The 21,831-nt window shown below is 39.5% G+C and overlaps 1 protein-coding gene across 8 annotated transcripts in view; it reads left to right on the top strand.

The window, feature by feature from the left end:
• Positions 1 to 21,831, top strand: part of LOC126863993 (zinc finger homeobox protein 4-like) — a 410,183-nt gene that overhangs the window by 118,844 nt on the left and 269,508 nt on the right. For all 8 annotated transcript variants that reach the window (XM_050614831.1, XM_050614828.1, XM_050614820.1 and 5 more), the window contains one exon: positions 251 to 335. The gene's annotated coding sequence lies outside the window, so the exon portion shown is untranslated. The remainder of the gene's footprint in view (positions 1 to 250; positions 336 to 21,831) is intronic.

Below are 21,831 nucleotides of genomic sequence, written 5' to 3'. Positions count from 1 at the left end.
AGTGTGAATACGTTTAGGTCAAAAGTTTAAATAGAATTTGTAAACGTGAGACGAATGTTTGGTGATGTTTGTGATAGTGTAACTGCTTGAAGGATTGAAAGGAAAGAAATTTGATCGGAATTAGAAGGATGTATATAAAAATACACGTTGATCCGAATGTGCTGAAAATATATTTCTATCGCATTTTGTTTTAAATATTTCTTACGAGTGTGTAAAGACTATCACAAGAACGATACTGTTTTCCTTGTAGGTGGAAGCGTTAGTGGGATATTAAGGCTGCTTTCGATTCTTAAATGGAAGGCTTACAGGGCGAGTTGAACGATCTACAACACAAGGTACGTACCTAAATCAAGATATTCTAATCTTAATCTCCTATCGCCGCGTATTCCTATAAAATAATTTTCAATCTTCGTTCACGCTAAGTATCTCGAAACGTACTTATGTAAATGCGTGATTCGAAGAGTCGTTGTACGAATCGAAGGGTTCGACATGAATCAAGATCGAAAACCGTTTAAAACCGTGGCCGTTACGCGTATCGAAGGAATCGAACGTCTCGTCGTAGCACGTTCCCGACAAAGGCAGCCACGGGGCTTTCATGCGTGCCAAGGACCTTCCGTATGCAAATTTCACTCCTAGATCCATAGCAGCACGCGACCCGCCGCTGCCTCGAATTCACATTCAAATTTCCCGCTGCGAGGCCGCAGCGCGTTTTTTGCATCCTTAATTTCCACGTGAAGCGTGCACTTGTTACTCTCCAAAGGGTAGAAACGGGGAAGGAAAGAGAGAAAGAAAGGAATACCTGACTGGCAAGGAAGTAAGGGATTTTTCAGTCTGTTAATGACGATAGAGCAGTCACTCTACGCATCGTTGTTGATTTTCATTCATCGATAATCTACCAGCCAGCAGAAATTTTACCTGAACGATTCGTCGAAGGAGTGAGGGAAAAGTTATAGGTGTTAGAATATGTACGTTAGAATTGAATCTGTAAAGGAGAAGGAGGGGGCAAACAACGATGATTAACGTTTTAGGCGATATTTGAATTTTAAACATTTATTTTCGAACGGAAAATTGTTTTTTTATTTTAGCTATTTTTTATTCGAATAGATGATAATAGAATAAATGAAGCATTCTAGTAGACATATGGAATTTATGAATTTAAAGTTTGCAAGAATGTCATAAACCGAAGATTTCAATAGACATATTATAGTCTGTCGCTGTTTAAATACTTGTAAAATTCTGTTCAGATATATAATGCATCCCTGTAGAAGATACTGCTACTGTAGAACTTTCGTTCATACGTACTTCAACAAGTATTACACAGATATATAATATATTATGTTCACACAAGCATCTGTGAAAAGATATCTGCTATTTCCTCCTAGTTTCCTCTCAAAGTCATTGAAACATCTTCGTACAACGAAAGTATTTATAAGTATTTGTCTTAACCGTCTTACTAAAAGCATTCGTAGCTTCTTAAATCTACGTCTTCCACGCCTTTTTGCTACCGGTTCTGTCTACGTCCAGCAGATCGCATACGATCATCAAGAAGCATGGGAATAAATTCAAAGGGTGATCTCGACAGCATCCCCCTTCAAGCAACCAACAGCAGTTGGAAATCCTCGTTTCTGCTTCCTCGATATAACGAACGGACTATCCGTCTCGGTATTAGTATGCATTCTTGTGAGAGTCAAGCCGGGCCGCAGCTCTGTTTCACCCGGGATTCCCACACCTATGACGATCCGTGCCCTTAATTCCCGGCATTGTCGCCCAGCTGGTCCAGACAGATACACCGAACGAAAAGAGAGCGGAGAGATATACGCGGAGAAGTTGTCACTTTTTCGATTCTTAGGCCAGGTTGACGGTAGGAGAGGGGAGAGGCGGATGAATGCGCGTGGATCGGTTCGTCAGGTCTGCTTACTCCAGGTGAACAGAGGTGTGCTCCAGGGTCCTGAAAGCGAAGGGGCTGCTTCCCTTTTGAGACAATAATAGAAACAGTGGTAGCACCCTTGCCGCGACCCAAATACCTTAAAATACATGATACACGACGAGCCTCTGCTCTATTTCTTCCATTTCCCTCCCTTCGTCCCTTTTGCTCTTATTCTCTGCCTGTTAGTTTGCTAGATTTCTTTCTTTCCTTTTCTCTCCGCCTCGGCTCAACGATACAATTAAAGTACGTTGCGGTCTTTAAAGCTCGAACCATCCCCCTCTTTCATCTCTCCGATCCCTTTTCTTTAGGTGTTGTTCGTTTGTCGTTCGATTTATGTCAGCGAAAGGGGTGAAAGATGAAATCTAGCAGCAGCGTACCCGAATTCTCTACCTGTTCCACCGGGTCTCGATTATTTCTTTCTCCGTTATTATCCTCTTTTTCTTTTCTCTTTTACTCGTTACACCGCGTCTGATCCTCGCTGATCAGCCAATCGATCGAGTCTCTTTATTCCACCGGCATAACCGAATCTTCATCACCCTTCGATTCATCGTTTCCGTGGGGTTCGAACGAAACGCTTCCATGTAGATTCTTTGATTTGTGGGATCGGTTAGTCGTTGCCCCACGGCAAGCATAATTCCGTTTGATTATCGTGAATACGTGGCACCCGAATTGAGGTCGAGTGGGCTGGAAATCGTCCCCTCCTCTGTGTCCTAACATCGGTTACCTATTTAGCGGGTTCGATTCCGATGGATCGAGTTTCTGCCTTTTGTGACAAATTTCGAATTATCGTAACGATTTTTGTTTCGCAAGTAGAACATGCGGTTAGTAGTTTCCTTTTTACTTGAAGAATCAGAACTATTAATCTAGTAATTTTAGTCATTTTGTATTTAACGTGGATGCTAATCAGTGCGGTCTTACCGCATCGTTTAAATATTTTTACTTTTCCCTTTAGATTATAGGTCGTGGACAAATTTTAGAAGTTAATACATATATTATTTTAGCTTTCGCAATGAAAATAAATTGCGTTGATGATTCTCTGGCTAACAAACATTGTTACACCGAACAACTTGTTTCGAAACTTCCAAAGAAAAACTAAGTTCGGTTGTGTTGTATAGTATCAAGGCGTTTTGGCTAGCGGAAAATGAAATATTGCTACTGTTATGCAGCGATTATTTAAAATTATAGCTCATTGTGTAGTAATGTATTACACTGGTCTCTCTAGCAACTGTCACCGTCTCTAACTAAAATAGCATTTCGAATAAACCGTGATTCCTTTCTTTATTTTATCAAAAGCGAAACAAATTTTTCCATTCAGGCACTAATCTTTTTTCTTTAATCGACCAATCGTTGATTTAGATTATTCCATGGGATTAATCACTATTAATTAAAATCGCTATAAATGGACTTTCGTCGTTTTATAAAATATCGATATATATATAATATACATAGCTTGTTTTTCTTTTCCACTATTCAAGTGCTACGTTATACTTTATCGAAATCTAAACCATCTGTTTAGAACGTTCTAGATAAATGGATTCCTTTATAAATAAAATATAGCTTGCATTTGTTTCAAGGCGTAAATTCGTGCAGCTCTACTTATTCTTGGCCACCTAACAGTAGTAAGGTTAATGCATTCGTTATTTCTGACGCAGCCTCGAAAGCCCTCGTTCCAGAACTCGTGGGAAAAGGCAGTCGCGCGCGCCAATCGAAGCGGTGCACATTTTTCGCCACATTCCTCCATAATTCATTTTCGCTCTTCTGTTGGCCTCCCTCCACGTTCATTCTTCGAGCGCGACACGCTCGATTCGCGTTTATTCATTCGAATTCCAGGCAGTTCGCGAGTCTTTACAAGCGACGCGAACTCCTCGCGCTTCGCGTACCTGCCTAAATCGAATTCTATATCTATAAATCACGTGAAAATATACCACGCCCATCAATTCCACTGCGGATTCGTACCGTGACTCGTACTCTGGTGAATTTTGGAACTTTTCCTTCATACATTCGCGGCTGATTGAATTTTTGTTATCTCCGATGCTGAATAATAATTTATTTTTGTACAAAACATAGCTCTAAAATTTGACAAATTTCTCTACCGTACGAAGTGTTATAAAATCTTCTTTTAAGGTTCGCCATTTTATACCTCTGATCGATGAAATTTTTTTATTAAAGGAAAAGAGGTTACGGATCTGTGTCAATCTTTTATTTTCGAAAGGATTAAAATAATTTTATGGACGTTTTGTGTGTGTGTGTGGGTTTTATTTTTTCAAGTTATTTTTATAACGAGGATAGAGTGAACAATTAAACTGGGTCGTTTGTTGGCTAGAAAGCTATTCAGAATTAATTTTAATCAGACCGATTTTAATTCCAAGAAATACGTGAGCTATGATGGATTGAAAGAGAAAAGATAAATTGGATTAAAATGCATGCTTGAGACTAAAAATTGCTAAATCGATAGGATTTATTCCAGAATTAGAATTCTTACTTAGGGTAATAAATTAATTTACACGACGGTTGTCTAATTTATCTTAACTATATTCCCAGATAAGACTAGAATTGAGATTCATGAAGGACTTTGATTGTTCCTGAAAAAATTGACTTCCAAGTTTTATGCTTAACCTCGCTTCGTACTGTTAATGACGAGGAAGGTAATTAATTATATCTCTGAATATGCAGCACATATGAGAAAAATGCACAAAATTTGCATATTTTTAAATAAAAAGTTATAAAAACCAGCGTATCAATACGTAATCTCAGAAAGTGCACATACATTTGCTTTCATTTCAATTCATTAACCATGTTAATAAGCATACTGCTAAAGTAATAACCGAATGAAACGAGGTTTAGAAAAAATAGTCACATGCAATTTTTAAATTATATGATCTTGTAATACGCAATTTGAATCTTTAATTACGCAAAAATTACTCAGGCAACATTAGTAGTCAGTTTTGCAATAAATAATTTTAATTACCGTGATCTAGTAAAAAATTTTAGAAGATTCGAGATTTGATCAATTGCAAAAATATTTTCACAAACAGATATATCATTAAACGCAAGAGTCGTATTACATCGGATAAATTGTTAAAGTTCAATGATTTCATAAATGAAATTACCAAGTAACCCGAGATCTAAGTTAATACAAAAATTGCAGACGCCTGTGATTCAAATCTTCGCTTCATACTTCGGAGATCCAATTGTAAGTGTAATTCCCAATTCTTTCGTCTCTTGAATCGCCTTTCCTTCAAAGAAAAAATTCGTCCAAATCTTCTGATCCATTTAAATTGTCTTTCATCTACTCCTTCCACTAACTCGACAACACTTACGCTCGTGTTTGTCATAGTACGAATTCACATGGCGGAAATATTCGCGTGACTTTTCTGCCAGCGTGCCGTCGTTATGGCCATTATTACGGTTACCATTATCGCGAGTATGATCGGCAACAAGAGAGAAAAACTAATCACATTAGGGGCGATACCGCGATCGAGATTCATCGGTTAATTCGCCGCCAAATCGATCCGTCGTGCGGTAAATTTTCACGTTTATCGCTTGTAATTTCGCGCGCACGCAACTGATCGACGATTCCTCTGGACACGCATCAATGCCTCGTTCCCATCGTGGTTGATCGTCGATTCAAATTCGAGCCTATTCCACGTAGAGAAGAATCGAACGATCCTTTTGCGAGACACAAGAAGAGAGAGAGCGCAGGCCTGCCTATGGATTCTTCGAAATTAATGAACCGCGAGATTCGAGGCTATTTACGAACAGAGAACGAGTATTGCTACCTACTCCAGCAGAGCGAGGCTAATTGTTCGCGAAAATAAACCGTAATTTTATTTAGATGACGATAATGGGCTGTTCTTGCTTCTTTCTTTCCTTGGTTTTGGGTTTAGGTACGGTGCTTGAATATTGTTAGGTATCTGGTAGCTATTATTCGGAAAAAATATTTTTCAATTCTATCTCCAGTATACGTATAGAATTTTTGGTATAAAGGAGATATATTTGTCAGAAGTATGTTCGAAATATTTATTCTTAATTTTACTAAGTTGCTGGTTCTATGTTCGAAGAATATGTTATAATATTGAATTGTCGTTTTAACTAAATTTTTAGAAATTTCGCTGTAAAAAGTATTATTTTACTATTTAGATTTAAAGAAACAATTTCACCCTTTATACTGTGAAGTGCAAAATCCCCTAATTCACAACTAAATTTGTGTCGGAAACATATCGATTATATATACTACCCGATCATAAATGTCCAAACAGATTTATAATAGCAGCATATAAATATTGCTAATATATGTACATAAACTAACGACAAGTTAATGATCTATAGTAGTGCTCGTCAACTTGTATAACCGACAGATTATACATGCAAATTATCTATTAAAAAGTTGAATAATTGTATATTAAAATTAACGACGTTATGTATCCTTAATGTATATTCATTGCTTCCAAATATGTTATTGAATGTACTCTACTTTGGAATATTTAATTCTAATCTGCGTTTAATATTGATCTCTATCGGGTAGATTGCAGAATTTAAAAAGAAACAAAGTATTTTGATTTTGAACTATAATTTAATAACTTAACTGAAGCTGTTGTGAATCACCTACGATCAAAGCGTATCAAGTGACGATTAATTCACATCGTATCGAAACTTAAAAAGGCCCAATATGTGTAAGTACTTGAACACTTAAAAATCGACTGTATGTAAAGTAGCAAAAGTTTAAAATATATAAAAATATATAAAACATTCAGAGCGAAAAACACGTCGTAATATCGTATTTAATAAGAGAAACAAATTTCCATTTCATAGGTTTCATTTTCTTTTCTTAGAAAAATATGAATTTGCGTGAACGTCTCCTGTCTACTATTATCCAACCTGTCACTGTATGTACAGGCCGACATACCACGCGTTACAAGTCTACTCTAACTAATTCACATTCTTCTCGATAAAGTGTCACCGTGCCAAGATCAAACCGCGAACCATGATACACCATTCGAACCGCGGTTTATACTCAGATACGAATCTCCGAGCGCGTTAGATCAGTATCGCTTAAACGATCGTAGGACGTGGTGTAGGTATCTCGTGTGGCTCGCGGACGTCGGGCGATTTTTCTAGGTGTAGCTTCCTGTGCCTGACGTCACAATTAGCCTGATTATAATTACGGATAGAGAAAGACAGGCTGACCCCGAACGTACGAGAAACGAGAAACACGCACAGATACGATCCACCGGAGCTAGGAACGAGACAGGAACGAGAAAGAAAGAGACGACGAACAAGAATAGCAAACGTGAGAGAACGAGAAGGCAAACGTGGAATGCGCAAAGGAGAGAAGGGGAGACACGTATTAACGGTGTGGCGAACGACGGTCGAGCTGACAAGCGAGATAATTAGGCGGGACGAGACAGGACGTGCGCATTAATTAATTAGCCCAATCTAAGTCCACTTCGCTTATTGTGCGCGCCCGTGCACGAACTGGACGCGACCTCAAAACCTATCCGCGCCGATTTCCAGAGACACGAACCGAGCAACGGACGTGTGTTGCGTCTATGATTCTACGCGTGTTCCTCGACCGATCGCGCGCAATGACGCAGGTTTAATTAATTCGCGCGAGCGCGGGGGTCCACGGAATGGACCGCGTCGCGTTCCTCGCCGATTTCGTTCCGCGTTAATCAAGCTGAATTTTCGTTCGTTAATTCGAGCCGGATGTCCCGTTTATTTCTCCGCCTCCCTTTCTTCTCCAATTCGTCCCGTTTGATCGTCGTCTTCTTTTCTTTCCGTCTGTTTCGTGGGTGCAACTTTGTAAAATATGTCTTTGGTTCTTCTCGTTCTTCGTTCTCTTATTCTCGAACCATTGCGATTCGAATCGTCCGACATCGATGCGAGACGTTCTAGCGCGACTGGTTTCTCGACTGGATTTCCATGTGCGGGGGAAGCAAACGTGGTTTTCAAAGATTATAAATACGTCTTCCGATTGGTAATTTTTTTAACGAGTGCTCGGCTGTTCGCGTGAATGTATACCCGTTATTTTTATACGTTCGTTGTTACTTGGTTTGTCGTTTTGGAACACTCCTATCGTCCGAACGTTCAGAAGTATGGCGTTGTCTTTCTTGTAATCGCGATCAACTGCAGTAACCCATTAATTAGTAACGTTCTACGCAACGTTCCATTTGCGGTTCTTCCCAGTTAATTAACGTTATCGAATTACGTTTCTTCGCGGTGTGGTTGTGAAAGAGAATTTCAAGGATTCCTTAAGACTAACAGAGCATGTTTTTATTAGCGAAAACTTAACAAATCTCTAGACTTTGTGCACGACCACGTAAAAAGCGCACAATTTTCTCATACTCGGTCTCCTTCCTTTATTATCGTCATTCGAAGTCACGCCTCTTTTCACCGAACCTAGGCCTCGCTTCGCGAGCGGCCATTCTTCCGCTGAATTACAGCGAATATCGATTCCAATGTGACCGGAAGATAATTATGAAACGACTTCTTACATGCGAGGTAATTACGAACACTTCGGGAGCACCGCATTGCGGTGTGCAACTCGTAGTAACAATCAACCAACCGGTGTCTCCGGCTGATATTTCTAAACGGTTCTGTCCGGCATATCTCTACGTTCCCTTGGAAAATAATTAATTTATGCTAACGAATGAGAAGCGTAACGGCTGGCGCTCTTAAATTCGCGCCATTGAGCGGCCAAGTATCCGTAAGTCCCTCCGCTAAGCGTCTATCTTTCTCCCTTCGTCTCCTCTCCCTTCCCCGAGTCCCTGTTTCCTCTCGCTCGACTGGTTTCCGTCGAACTGTTCGAAACTGGTTGCAGCCCGACAGGACGTGGCCGTCCGCCTCCCTCCGGGAAACGAGGAAGAGGGATGCGAGGACCGGCCGACATCCTCCAGGATCTCCTCTATCTTCATAATTAATTTCATTCGCGCGAATTAAACCGTGTCCCATCGGTTTCTGCTTTCGCAGAGCTTCGAAGGCTAGCCGGTTCGTTTCCTTCGAGATTTTGTACGAGGAAATTATTTTGATGTATTTTCTACCTTTTTATAGCAAATATGAAATGTACATGTTCGGGTTGGGTCGAATAATGCGAAAGTATTATCGATATAGAATTAAAATGCGGTGTAGAAGACTTGCAATATGATATTAAAATTCCATACAGAAAAATTGCGATATAGGAAAATTGCAACGTATAGTTAAATTACAGCATAGAAAAGTTGAAACATAGAATTATACAATTCAGGAAAATGCTAACGTAGAATTAAAATTCAATATAGAAAAATTATAATGTAAGATTTCGATCTAGAAGGTATTATATTATAATTTATCCAATTAACTGCTAATGTTCACTTTATTTTCTCGAAAGAATCGAACGTTCCACAAAAACCTTGTCATCGAAACACGACTCATAACTCATAACTCTCGGTTGGTTCTAACAACGAGCAGCCTCGATATTTTTCAAACAGCGAAACACCGAAGAGGAACGAACGAGTTGTTCGCCTTTGTGTCTCTCGTGTTTCGTTTCATTACTCTCGTCACTGGCTACGAAAAAACATTCGCCGAGGCCCGAAAGGATTGACCAGCGGGCGACGCACAATTAATCAACCGTGAGTCGTTTAAAATTCGCTTAAGCGTCGCTCGTCACCCGAGAACCGGTGGCGAGGTGAACGAATAAGAAATTCGCTGGGGGAAGGAAGAAGAAAAAAAGAAAAAACGTTTGAAAGGATCCGTACCAGCGACAATGCACCGGTTAAGGTAACAATTTCGAATATTTTAGTGGCTTTCCGGGAGAACGAGCGCGCTGCATTCGTCCCCCGGCGGCCATTTTCGCTTAATCTCTTTTCTCGGGAAAATTAAGTCGAATTCAGGCGCAGTCTTTTGAACATAACTCAGTAACAATGCGTTGGTGCGAGTACGGTCTATTCTGATGAGCAGCCTTCTCTTTCTCTCGTTCCATCCCTCGAAGAGGAAGAATCTCGTCGAACCACCCTCCCTTACCTGTATCATGAAAGGGACACGTTCGATGTGGTATTTCTTTCTTTCCACGAAAAGGAGCTGCTTACGTTTAACTGGAAGTTGAAATAAAATTTTGGAAGGGAAATGGCGCGAATCTCGATGTTCTCGGGACGTTTCTGATGGTTTTAATTGAAGAAAGCGATAGGATAAGCAGCGTGTTCGTTCGATGGAAGTCTTGACTTTTGCAAGCCATTAAACAACGCCAGTGAGTTGATCTATAAATTCTCGTATCGACGAGCTTCCTGAAAAACGGTCTATAGAACAAAATGGTAAATCGTGTAAATTGCCACAGAAGTTTTAATTTCAATTTTTTTTTTTTTTTTTTTTTTTTAGTATCAGTTGCCCCTGAATTAATAACTGCAGCGGTATCTAAAGAACTTCGTTCTTTCTGTATTTATGAACTAAATAAAAATTTCATAATAATTCAATTATCTGTCTATAAAATACGATGCATGTCTATATACGGTATTTACCATAGACCTATAAGACCTCAATTATTTTCTTTCTGTGATGTGTAAAGAAGATTGAATAGTTTCTGGTAAGTTCATGAAGAGAAGCTTTTAATGAGTTGATACTCTGTTGAGGGTTGTTATTACTTTTAATAATACCGTGTAAAGTTTATCGAAACAATGTTGGGCGAGTCCTAATTCGTAACGGAAAGTTAGGATATAAATAGCAGTTTTGCACTTAATAAGCCAGTAAACTAGAGAGAAAGGAAAGAATATTTGTTTGGTACACGTGGTATTCCACCGTGGTCGTAATAATTTTTTAATGGCTGGATAAAGGTTCGCTGTAATTAACGTCAGTAAGAAGAAAGGACACTCTTAATTAAATATAGCGATACCTATCACGGTAGCGTGCCGTACAAGTCAGTAATTTAATCAAGCTGTTGTACAAAGTTAAAGCAACGGCCACGTACGAAGATAGACGTGTTTCTTATCGAAAAGGATGAATATAGTGTTTCCACTATCGCGTGGATGAACATTAAATCTATCGAGCATCTAATTGTGTAATTATTCGCTGCTTCGTCTAAAATTAAACGATTAAACTTTGATCTTACATACATCATAAAGTACGTATGTTATAGTAAGCGTGTAAAGCTTGTAGATATATCGTGAGCGGAATTAATTTATCTTATCTTTTACTGATAAAGGAGTAAAGAAGACTCTTACACCTTTGAATATTGTACCTATAATATTCTATATTTGATGAAATAAGCTCATTCTCTTATTAAATATCCAAAGTACATTCTGTTTAAAAAAAAATGTGCTTTTGGCAGAATAACTTCAAAGGATAAATAAATATACAATCCGCAATAAAAAAAAGGCGAATAAAAATATTTAAATTTTAAAAAGTTCGGTTCTAACGATAATCATAGATATTCGACATAAAAATATGAGACATCGGTGGTACTAACCACGACTAGAAGTATCTTGAACCAGAAAAGAATTCGACGAAGGGTGACTAAAGGTAAAGAGTAAACGAGCAGATCGAAGGTCGGTAAATCACTCGAAATCATCCCTCCCTTTATCGTGCACGAAATTTCCAGTGTGCATCCGGGATGAACGAGTGACAGGGGTAGGTGGGCGGGAACGAAGGAATTTTATAACGAATAAAATTTTAAGCGCCTTATAAAACCTGGCGAGTGTGCAGTAGCAGTCTGTAATATGGCTCGTATATCCGTTACCCGTGCCTTGACTCGTGTATATAAAGTCTCTCCCCGATTTTCTCGCTCCTCTTTCGCTCGCCCTCTCGCAACCCCTTTCAACTAGCCACTTCTCGAATTTTCATACGTCATGTTATACGCCTCGTTCTTTTCCATCGTCGCAGATATCATTTTTTAGCAAGAAGCCTTTTTTGCAGCACTGATTTTATGATCAACGAGAAGTGCGCTAACTCGATTCTGGAATACAGGATGATTCATAAAATTTTGGACGAAACAAAGTTCTTATAAAAGTGAAAATTTGTGATCGATAAAGATTATGGGGTTGTATTTAATTGTAGAAAGCGTTTTAAACAGAAAAGTTTAACAGTGTTTTGTATAATAATGGGCTATATATGCAATAAATATTATATAGCTGATATATGATATATCAGATGTTTCATATTTCTACCATTTCTAGTTTGTTTCAATACTTTGTGTATTTTAACTAGTTAAACTATCATCATAATTGTTATATTCGATACAGTTTCAATGATAAAGTAATTCATTGACAAACACGAATTATATACAATATTTCAATATTTTTATTTCGAAGATAACTATATTTTAACACGTAGCAACTATGTAGATTATAACTTAACGAGTCTGTTATTATTAATCTCATGAATCAATTCAAAGATCGCGAGGCTAAAAATATTCGCCAATAAAGGGGAACCGCATGAGAAATTTCAAATAATCGAGGAGCTTGTGTTCCGTGTAACGAGAAACGGAAGAATTCTCTCTAGTAATATAATATTAAACTATGTGGTAGCAACTTTGTACGATACGTGACGACGTAAAATGATAATGTCTGGAAACGCGTCGTAATCGATCGAGCGTTATTAAGAATAAACGTAGAACGCGATGAAAGAGAGGGAGGGGAGTGCTGTGAATGAGAGAGTACGAGAGAGAAAGAGAGATCAGAGGAAGCATGGTATAATGGCATAAACCGGTCAACGAGTCAACATCACGCGGCTGCAACCGTGGGTGAGACGTGGAATATAAATCAAAACATTCGGACGTTTGAAAAAATCGAAGAACGCAACGTTAAACAAAAGGGTTGCTTCGCTCTTTTTAAATTGCGTTATACGTCAAAGAAGAAAATATAAGAGATTACACTTACATAGAAAATTTGTACAGCGAATTTTGTAGCAAAGTACATTCGTATGAATATTTTACTAATCTTGACTCACAATAGTAGTAACGTAAGCGATATATCTTCTCTAACAATGTTACATTTATATTTCATTTAACATAAGAGTATCATTAAATCGTCGATTAACTTTCTTACTTCCTATGCTAAAAGACATGCCTCGTTAACGAAGAGACTAACAAACGTATCCTTACAATCGCGCTATATACATATTTCAAATCTCCAATTTTGCCATTACGTTAATTACAAAACAACCGACATAATGCCAAGAACTCGTTTTATCGAAAAGTGGTTGCTCTAATTCCACGTCGAAAACGCGAGCTATTTTCCCTTCGCTCGGTGGCAACCTCCATCAACTTTTCATAGGAGCTTCTCATCAATTTTGCCTCGACTATGTCGTAACGATCGAAAGAAAAACAACGCAGAAGAATCAACAACAATGAAACAAAAAGAGCATGAGGGGAAGAAGAGAAAATAAAAAGGAAGCACTGTCTATGAGTAAAGCGTCCAAGCGTCTAATAACGTGGCGGACGTAGTGGCCGGCGCACCGGTAAACACTATAATTACATCGTGTAGGAATCAGCACGGCATCGAGTGGCTTACGTTCCCCGCTCTTTTTGATTCCGTATTACCATAAATTATTAAATCCGTGACAAGGGTTACGCTAACGCTGAATAATATTCCGGCGTTGCGCGTTATACACACGAGGCCTTTACATTGGACATACGACGAGGCCTCTGTTGCGCCCGGTTAAGCGCTAATATGAATACACATGTAGCTACGGTGCTGCCCTTAGGGCGACCGCACCTTTCGTCCCTCGCTGCACCACGTCGCGTCCGTATCGCGTCGAGTCGCGGCCGGTTACACTGAAATTAAGGGGCTTATGTACTCGGACTTACGCATGTAAAAGCGATTTAACGATATTTAGGAACGTCGGACCAACCTTTAATTGACCAGCCGGTTATCGTTTCCCTCGAACGCCGGCCCATTTCGCGAAAAACGTCCATGCATCGCTCCAAGTTGTGTTATAACCCCTTGCACTCGGACCTTTCTCGAGAATATATGAAAAACGCAAGTAAGACCATTTTTCGATGCAGAGAGATTCGAAGCTTTGTTGTAAAATATTCATACATACTTTCTAACTATCTTCGATAGATAGATAAACGAATATCTTAATCATATTGTCATTTTAATCGAGCTACTGCGTTTACTAATTGCCTTATAGTAATTAATAAGGTGATTTTTCCAATGCAGAAGTCACCTCTTATTTCCTTCGTTGTATTGACCTGTTCTGTTATTCCAGTATCGGACTATTCAATCTTCGTAGAGTAATTTCATCTTTCTACAATCTACATGTCTAGTAAATCTGTCTTTTAAAGTCTAATTTAAAGACGAAACTCAGTGTACTTGAATTAAAATGCCATCAAATTCATTTCTACACACAAACAAATCATCGGACAAATATAACTCACGCTTCTTTCGTCCGATCGTGATATTCCGGTTTGATTATCGCAATTCGAGCGCACGTAGACGCACATGTATATGAGACGTGTTCGCTTATTGAGTACATGGTGATGAACGACAGAGAGAAGTGGCGTGAAAATGAATAGAGAGCCGGAGTATTCGTTAATCTGCGAAAAGACGATAAGAATGACGGAATGTTTGCTCGCGTCGATTTTTGAACGTGGCTTTCGCTCTGATAAACGTATAGGAACAAACGGAGATACGTGATGTTTGGTGAATAGGGGAGATCTTGTTAAGGTTAATGAACGATGCGAAGACTAATCACGACATCGATATTACTGAGCTGCTACCGATCACAGGTGTTTCGTGATTGTCTGAATTTTGAGAGAAAATAGTTTTATAGGCTTTTTAAGAGATGCGTTATCAAGGATCTGTTTCAAAATTTATTTTTCCCTCTGAACCTCCTTAAAGCTGATTATTATAATATAGCATAGTACAAGTATCTCTAGTGATACGTATTCACTAACACATTAAACGTGACAATACCACTGTAAGAACTTCCTGAAACCTCGTACAACTTTCAACGATCGCAAAGATGACTTAACTCTTTCCTTAAATATCTTCATTTCGTTTGGCGTTTCAAAATCTGCTGGTGAAAAAAGAAAATACGAAGGCCTACAGGCGAGAAATTGACAGAAAAAAAGAAGGACTGTTCGTCAAACGGGGAACGTACAATGTACACACAATCTTATTAATCTCGCGGCGTGACTCACCGTGGTGGCGAACGCGTGTATGCAAGCGTGTTTGTGTGCGGCGAAGCTGCCAGCGAAGAAAAGCTCGCGTCAGTGAATCGGTTACGAATCGTATACGGTGAATCCAGTCGATATCTCGGATGAAGATCGACGAACGAGCTTCGACGGCGGGTGTAATTAATTACCGAATGAGCATGAGGCCCGGGGATACCACCCGGCGGGAACTAGTCAGCATATACTCGTCATAATTCCCAGAAAACTCCCTTCCACCTTCCCTCTCCGATGAGTTTGAACTTTTGCTCCGATACTTGACACTTCCACAGCGTTCGCGTCACGCACTTAAATGCTAACCGATATCGCGCTTCGATTTTATTAATGATGCGTTAAAATCCTGACAGAACCGGTGTCCGTCGAAGCCGAATCCTCCAAGACGGATGATTGATAAGTTTGAAGGAATTTGAAGAAGTCCAACGATGTTTCGTCTGAAAAATTCGGGATGGAAATTGATGTATGGCTTCAGGCCTGGACATGTAGCTTTCTGTCCGTGTGATGGTTTTAATAAACATTTGAGTATGTGTGTTTTAGCAGTTTTAACTCATAATGACGGTAAAATGAGCTCTGTAATACTTTCGAAATTTTATATTTGTGGCAATATAGATAAATACTACATTTTCGTCGCAACGAAGTTACATTACGTTTTACTGTATTATCAGGTTAACAATTTTTCAATTGACATTATTCGAATTATTATACACCTCGATTTATGAGCGCCTCATTACGTATTTATATATAAAAATATCTTTTAAAGAAACAAGATGACACACTGTCGATTTTCAATAAAACCAAATTATCTGGTTCAGGCAAGTCAATATCATTCGTTTCGTTACTTGAATATTTATTAAATTTAATATTACCGTTTAATATGTAATATTCCCTAATAAAATTAATGAATTTATCAAATAATATGCATATAAAATAGCTTGTGAAATAGCAAAAATAGCGCTTGTCTTTATTTCAAACGATTCCACCAATAATAAATTAAATTAATCAAAATGTACAATTCTAATAGAACATCGAATCCATATTGTTTCTTCAGATTTAATCACTACTACCTTTCTGTTACGATAAATATACTATTTTCCGCCGTAAAATCAAAAACACATTTCGTAGGAACGCACACACCTGCGAAGGAACACCTGCCACGAAATAATAGAAAGAAAAGATCCACTACAGACGAAATTTAGGTGCCGGTTTAACGCTACGCATACACATAAAATCTATAGAATGGAGAAAAGGAGAAACCACTGGTCGGGGATATTATAAAAGTGCCTTATGGTCCGATAAATTCCAGTCAGCCTACTGGAATCCCCGAAGATACGCTCGAAATCTGTGCTCGCTGGGTGGAATCACCCCCGTGGATGCCATCACATTATTTGCTTTGTGTATACTTAGCTTATCTGACGTATAATAGCGAACAAGGAAAGGTTTAAAATTGGTACGCTATGAATACATAACTTAATTGCGTTCATAAGGTTTTTATACGAGAGAATTTTAATCTAAATGATACGGTAATAAGTAAGGGAAAAGAACTTTTTACTCGGTTTTGGATGTCAATATTATTATTCTATATGTTCCGTAACAATCGCTGAAAAAAAATGTTCGAAACAACTGGAAGAAAAATATCATGAAATTAAATCACAATAAAAGGCAATGAAACAAAATGAGAGTTATTAAACGATATAAAGAGACAAAGAAAGAAGCTATAGACCATGAAGGGAATAGTTTCTGGCTAGGGACGCTATCTACGTAGAGGGTTAATGTATGAAAATGCATTCGAAGCCCAGGATGACCGGTGTCATCTAGGTCGACAGGCTGTGACTTTTCGTCGGCCTAGTAAATCTGTCTCATCGCTGCACGAGATCATCTCACACTGAAACACTCGATGCACAGTCTGATTTCGTTGCGAACCGTGTGTCTCTTGCAGCGTTGATCTTTCCATTCGCGCCCTCTTTCAGCTTCGTGTCTTTCTTTCTCCGTCTGGCAAGCTTTTTCACGCGGAGGCCTCTCCACACACTCTGGAATCTTCCGGCCTTGAATACCTGGAAAAGTCCATTCAGAGAACGGAATGATTCCCCTTTGTGTGTCTCCAACGGTCGTCCTTAGGAGAGCGAGCGTGACTCCGGGCAGGTCACAGTCGCGCCTGGATTGCGAGGATTATTTGTCGAGATTATTTCGAGGGTGCGGTGAGAAGGCTGCGTCTTCTAGTTTCTGTTTCCCTTACCTTTTTTTCTTTTTTGTCTCTCGTCTCTTTTTTATTTTTGGAATAGTTCTGGAGGGAGAATTTCGAAAACGTCATTTTCTTCGTTACATCTTATCGGAATTGTTTAAACGTCGAGGAATGTAAGAAAGGTGGAAACAGTTTGTGTTATGTGCTATTTATTGTTACGTGGATGTAAAGCGAAGACCACAGAGTAGGTTTACGAGAAATTATCCTTTCTTTCTTTGTATGGCAATTTTTTAATTTAGTACGTTGTTGTACGTGTTACTAAAGTTATCTTATTTGATTTTGAAGTTGAACACGTGTTGTCTCATCCTCTTCGTAATTCTAAAAATGTTGCTTCTTACGATATTAAAATATCGAGGACACTGGAACGATGCTTCTGTTACGTAAAATTTATGGTAAAAAAGGAGTAACTGAGCAATAACTTAAGTTGACGGTGCCTTTATCATTTTGTAGGCTTTTATTCACGAAAATGATTAAGTATAATGTTACAATGAAGTAGCGAAATTAAAATAGTTGTTCAAATCACGACCAAACTGTACATAAAACTAGTCTTGTGGTCGAATGCTTGCAGTTTTTATATGTTGCGTTTGTAAGTGTTGAGGGGCAAGGAGAGGATCCTGATTGCCCCACGTAATGGGGAAAATGTAATGTTGGGCTATGTACAAAGGTCAGGTCAAAGCCTAACAGTTCGCTGTCAGATAGTATGGAATGACGTGGATTTGGGTATGGTCGTTATCACACTTCCCTCGATAATTGGATCTCTAATTTTTACAAAATTTCGTCAACTTGGGAGCTGTTAACTATGTGATATTAAAATATAATACCATTCTTTCGTCATAAGCTGAGACTGAAATCAGAAAAGAAAAATGTAAACGTAATTATCGTATTCTCTTCCTGATTCTGTAACTTTGACAAAAAGCTAGAAAGCTTGTCAATAACAAAACCCGAAAACTTAAACAGCGCATATAAACGTCATGCGTTTCCATGTAATACCCGCTTTAATATCGTAAATCAGCACGGAAAAGAATGCCACATTTATCGCAGCTTAAAGAAGCTCCTACCATAGCGCGCGACAGTTATACATCCTAAACCTTCGATTCTCAAAACCAACATTCCTGCCAGGCAGAACCAAGTATCTACAGCGAGCCATAAATCCCCCATCGTAAACCTCGAAATTAATCGTTCCACCTCTCGCGAACCTATCGTGCCCCAAACTCTGTCGTGAAACACGTTTTTCGAACTTCGGTAAACAGGCTGATCTTCAAAGCATCGCGGTTTCGACTCTTCGTCAAATAAAATATTTCCCTCGGTCGGCGACTATCTCTTATCGACTGTTTCCCCGGAGGAGGAATCGTCCGGTGTACTGGTGACCGATAAAACGTGGCTATCGCGAGCAAACTCGTCGTTGGTGCCTCGGGGAGCGTCCGTCGAGCATCCACGCCTCTAATTATTTCTTCACCGGCTATCAGCCGGCGGTGATCTCGCAAGCCGTGGGTGCTTCACGCCTCGAAAAGCCGGGCAATCGGCGTGGCGCGATCTTCCTCTCGGGAGACAGGCCGAAACCGCGAGAGATGCGCGTCAGATCCGACGAAGACGATGACGGTCACCCGGCGGTCTTGTCATGGCGAAAGTGACAAGCCTTGTTTACACACCTGGTCGCGGTGTGCAAACGGTTCGTCGTAGTAATGCAGACTTCGCACGAGAACCGCCAGAAGTGCACGCGTGCACGCGTTTCGTCTCTCGTCTACCTGGACCGTGAGTTCGAACGAAGATCAAAGGCGAGAGGAGGAGAGAGAATGGAAGAAGGATAGAGTGGTTAGAGAGGAGCGTAGAGAGACGGTAGACGGGAGGTTTTAGCGAGGAAAATATAAAACTATAAAGACAAGAACCTGGAGGATCGTGAGCCGGCAGAGGGAGATAGGTTCTTTACAGGCCAGTTGGTAGCACAGACAAGACAGCCGACATCCCCGCCCTTTCGCGGGCCAGATTTGTAACATTAGCCGGCAAAGCGGAGGGAAGAGATCTTCCTTTTCCTTCAACCGGCGTGTAAGATATGACGTGGCCGGCTGACCAGTATGTAGAAGGCGAGGAACACGGAGTTTACGTTGATAAGCTCGCGTTAAGCCTGATAACGGGTAATGGATAGGCTGCAGGACTCTCGTTTTCTTTCTTTACTCTGTAATTTTTCTTTTTGTATTGTTGAAAACGTGTAGAGAGGCGGGAATTATTGGAACGAACGAAGGAGATATTAGGTTTTTTTGTATGGGGAAACGAAAAAAATCATTTTAAGGAAATGAATTGAAATCTATTCGAGGTTTTAGTATCTCGATTGAGATACGTTCCAAGTTTTTTTTTTAGCTGTGGAAGAAAATTACAAGAGCGATCAAGCCGCGCTATTATCGATATTTACATGATAATGAGCAGAGTGTTTGAAGATGTTATCTTCTCTCAATAAACCATGTTTGTCTTTCCTTCCAGCGATAGGTTTTTTTTCTCAATGAGGAAAATTGTAAAATTATCTAGTGCTTCGGAATATTATTTAAAATATGAATTTTGATACGAATAAATTAGCTTCAACAAGGTAGAAACAACACTTATCTGAAACTATCTTACGTAGTTTACAAAATTTCCAAGAACTGCGTTACTAATTTACTTTCGTAAAATTTTTGATAAAAGATCTGAAACGAAGCTGATGAGACCTCGTTAGTTGGAACTCGACTTTGTGTAAAATATAGCCAAGATCTCTAAAACGACGCAAAGAAGCGTCCGTAGTTTTTCGAGTATCCTCGAAAGGTTCGCTTTCTTGGCTGAGAGGCTTCTAGAAGGAGCGTTCTAGCCTGTTTACTCGTGTCTAACTGCGTGTCGGCTATATGGAAACGTAGCAGCTGGTTATTAAATTATAGGTTTGCAAGTTCCCCAGTAAGAGGCCACGAGGTAAGGTTCACGATGCTTCAGTCAAAATCTACAGGTTTTGTGACGATTCGTTGTTAATTGGTCGGTTCGTACTTTACATTCGGATATTACATTTTCTAAATCTGAATCGCCAGCTGTAATTCCTAATTTATCCTTTAATCTCATTACACGGAACACCCTGTATATCGTAACCAATCCTATCTTATTCGAATCACGATTCACAGTGGAAGATCTCCAAAGAATGCCAATTGAAATTTTAATCAACCGGAGCAATATGACGATATATTTTGCATACGTATAGATTTTTACATTTAGAAGTAACGTTTTTCTTTAAATCGTCGCTGATAATTAATCTTCAATCCTTTGCTATAATTTGTAAAATAGTGTTAGTTCACAGTCTGCAATTACTGCGATAAAAAATCATCTGCTTTTTTCTTTTTTTCGAGCCTTACAACGGTAATGCGATCCAAACGACACAGTTACCTTTATACATCTCGTATAATATCCGACATATGAAATCAGTTTGAGTCCATTTCTTCTAACGAATGATCAGAGACGCTGTGTCGAATGGATGCCAGTTAACCATCCAGCGAAAGGGTCTGTAGCAACCGTTTTTCTCGAATCGACGAACTCGAATTCTTTTTAGAGTAGGCGTAACGTCGAGTCGAACGAACTGATCTGGCATGCACGCAACACGCGATCCCCTGTGTGCACGCGTGAAAAGAACGGTTCGAGGTTTCTCCGGGTAATAATGTTTGATCAGCCTATCGATCCTTCGCAGCGACGTGAAGCAGCAATGCATGCGCTACACGCTCGGGGGAATTGGCTTCAATCTAAACGAGCCGTGGCTACAGACACGGCCTAATCACTACAAGGATATTAGCTAATCTCGACCAATTAGACGTAATGGCTGGATTAAGACGGGTCGCACGCATGCTAAAATTGAATATTATATAATCCCTGCCAGAGAGCAGAGTGGTCGTGTTTCCCACGTACGTGCCACGAACTCGGACGTTGTTAGCTGTTTGCCTGTCGGCCTCTACCTACTGTCGCGTAATAGCGATTACGTATGTGTAAGACTCGAAGAAAATCGAATTCGCGATTTTCTATAACCGAAATGATTCGTAGATTTCATACCTTCTCGATGATTAGGTCACGCATTTGTGACTTTTGGAGTTTCGATCGTGGTATTAGTACGTTGCGAATTGTCCTGTCAAATTTCATGAACATTTCAGTCCGCTATTTCAGAGCTGTCCTTAACGCGAATAGAGCAACTTTTCACTTTGTGTCTAATATTTAACGAAAGTCGTGTTACATCTTCAAAGTAAAAATAGTAAAGTAAAGTACGACGTAGTAAATTTAGGCAACAAGAATACTTAAATACATCGTCCCGATTTATTCTATAACAAGGTACAAGATCCAAAGATTTTTAATAATCGCATAGTTCTCCTACGTACAGCCCGTGAAACATAAAACGCACGAATCCATGTCCAGATCGAAACCAAATATCAGAGAACTCGGTATGACAAAAGCGGACACGGAGTACGCATAGAGTTCAACCATCCAGCGTTCACGGAATGGACAACAATGTAATAAAAAGACAATTGTAGGCGATAATTA

The sequence above is a fragment of the Bombus huntii genome, chromosome 3, assembly GCF_024542735.1.
Source record: "Bombus huntii isolate Logan2020A chromosome 3, iyBomHunt1.1, whole genome shotgun sequence".
NCBI lineage: Eukaryota > Metazoa > Arthropoda > Insecta > Hymenoptera > Apidae > Bombus > Bombus huntii.
Note: the sequence above shows the minus strand (reverse complement) of the source record. Positions and strands in the feature narration are given on the sequence as shown.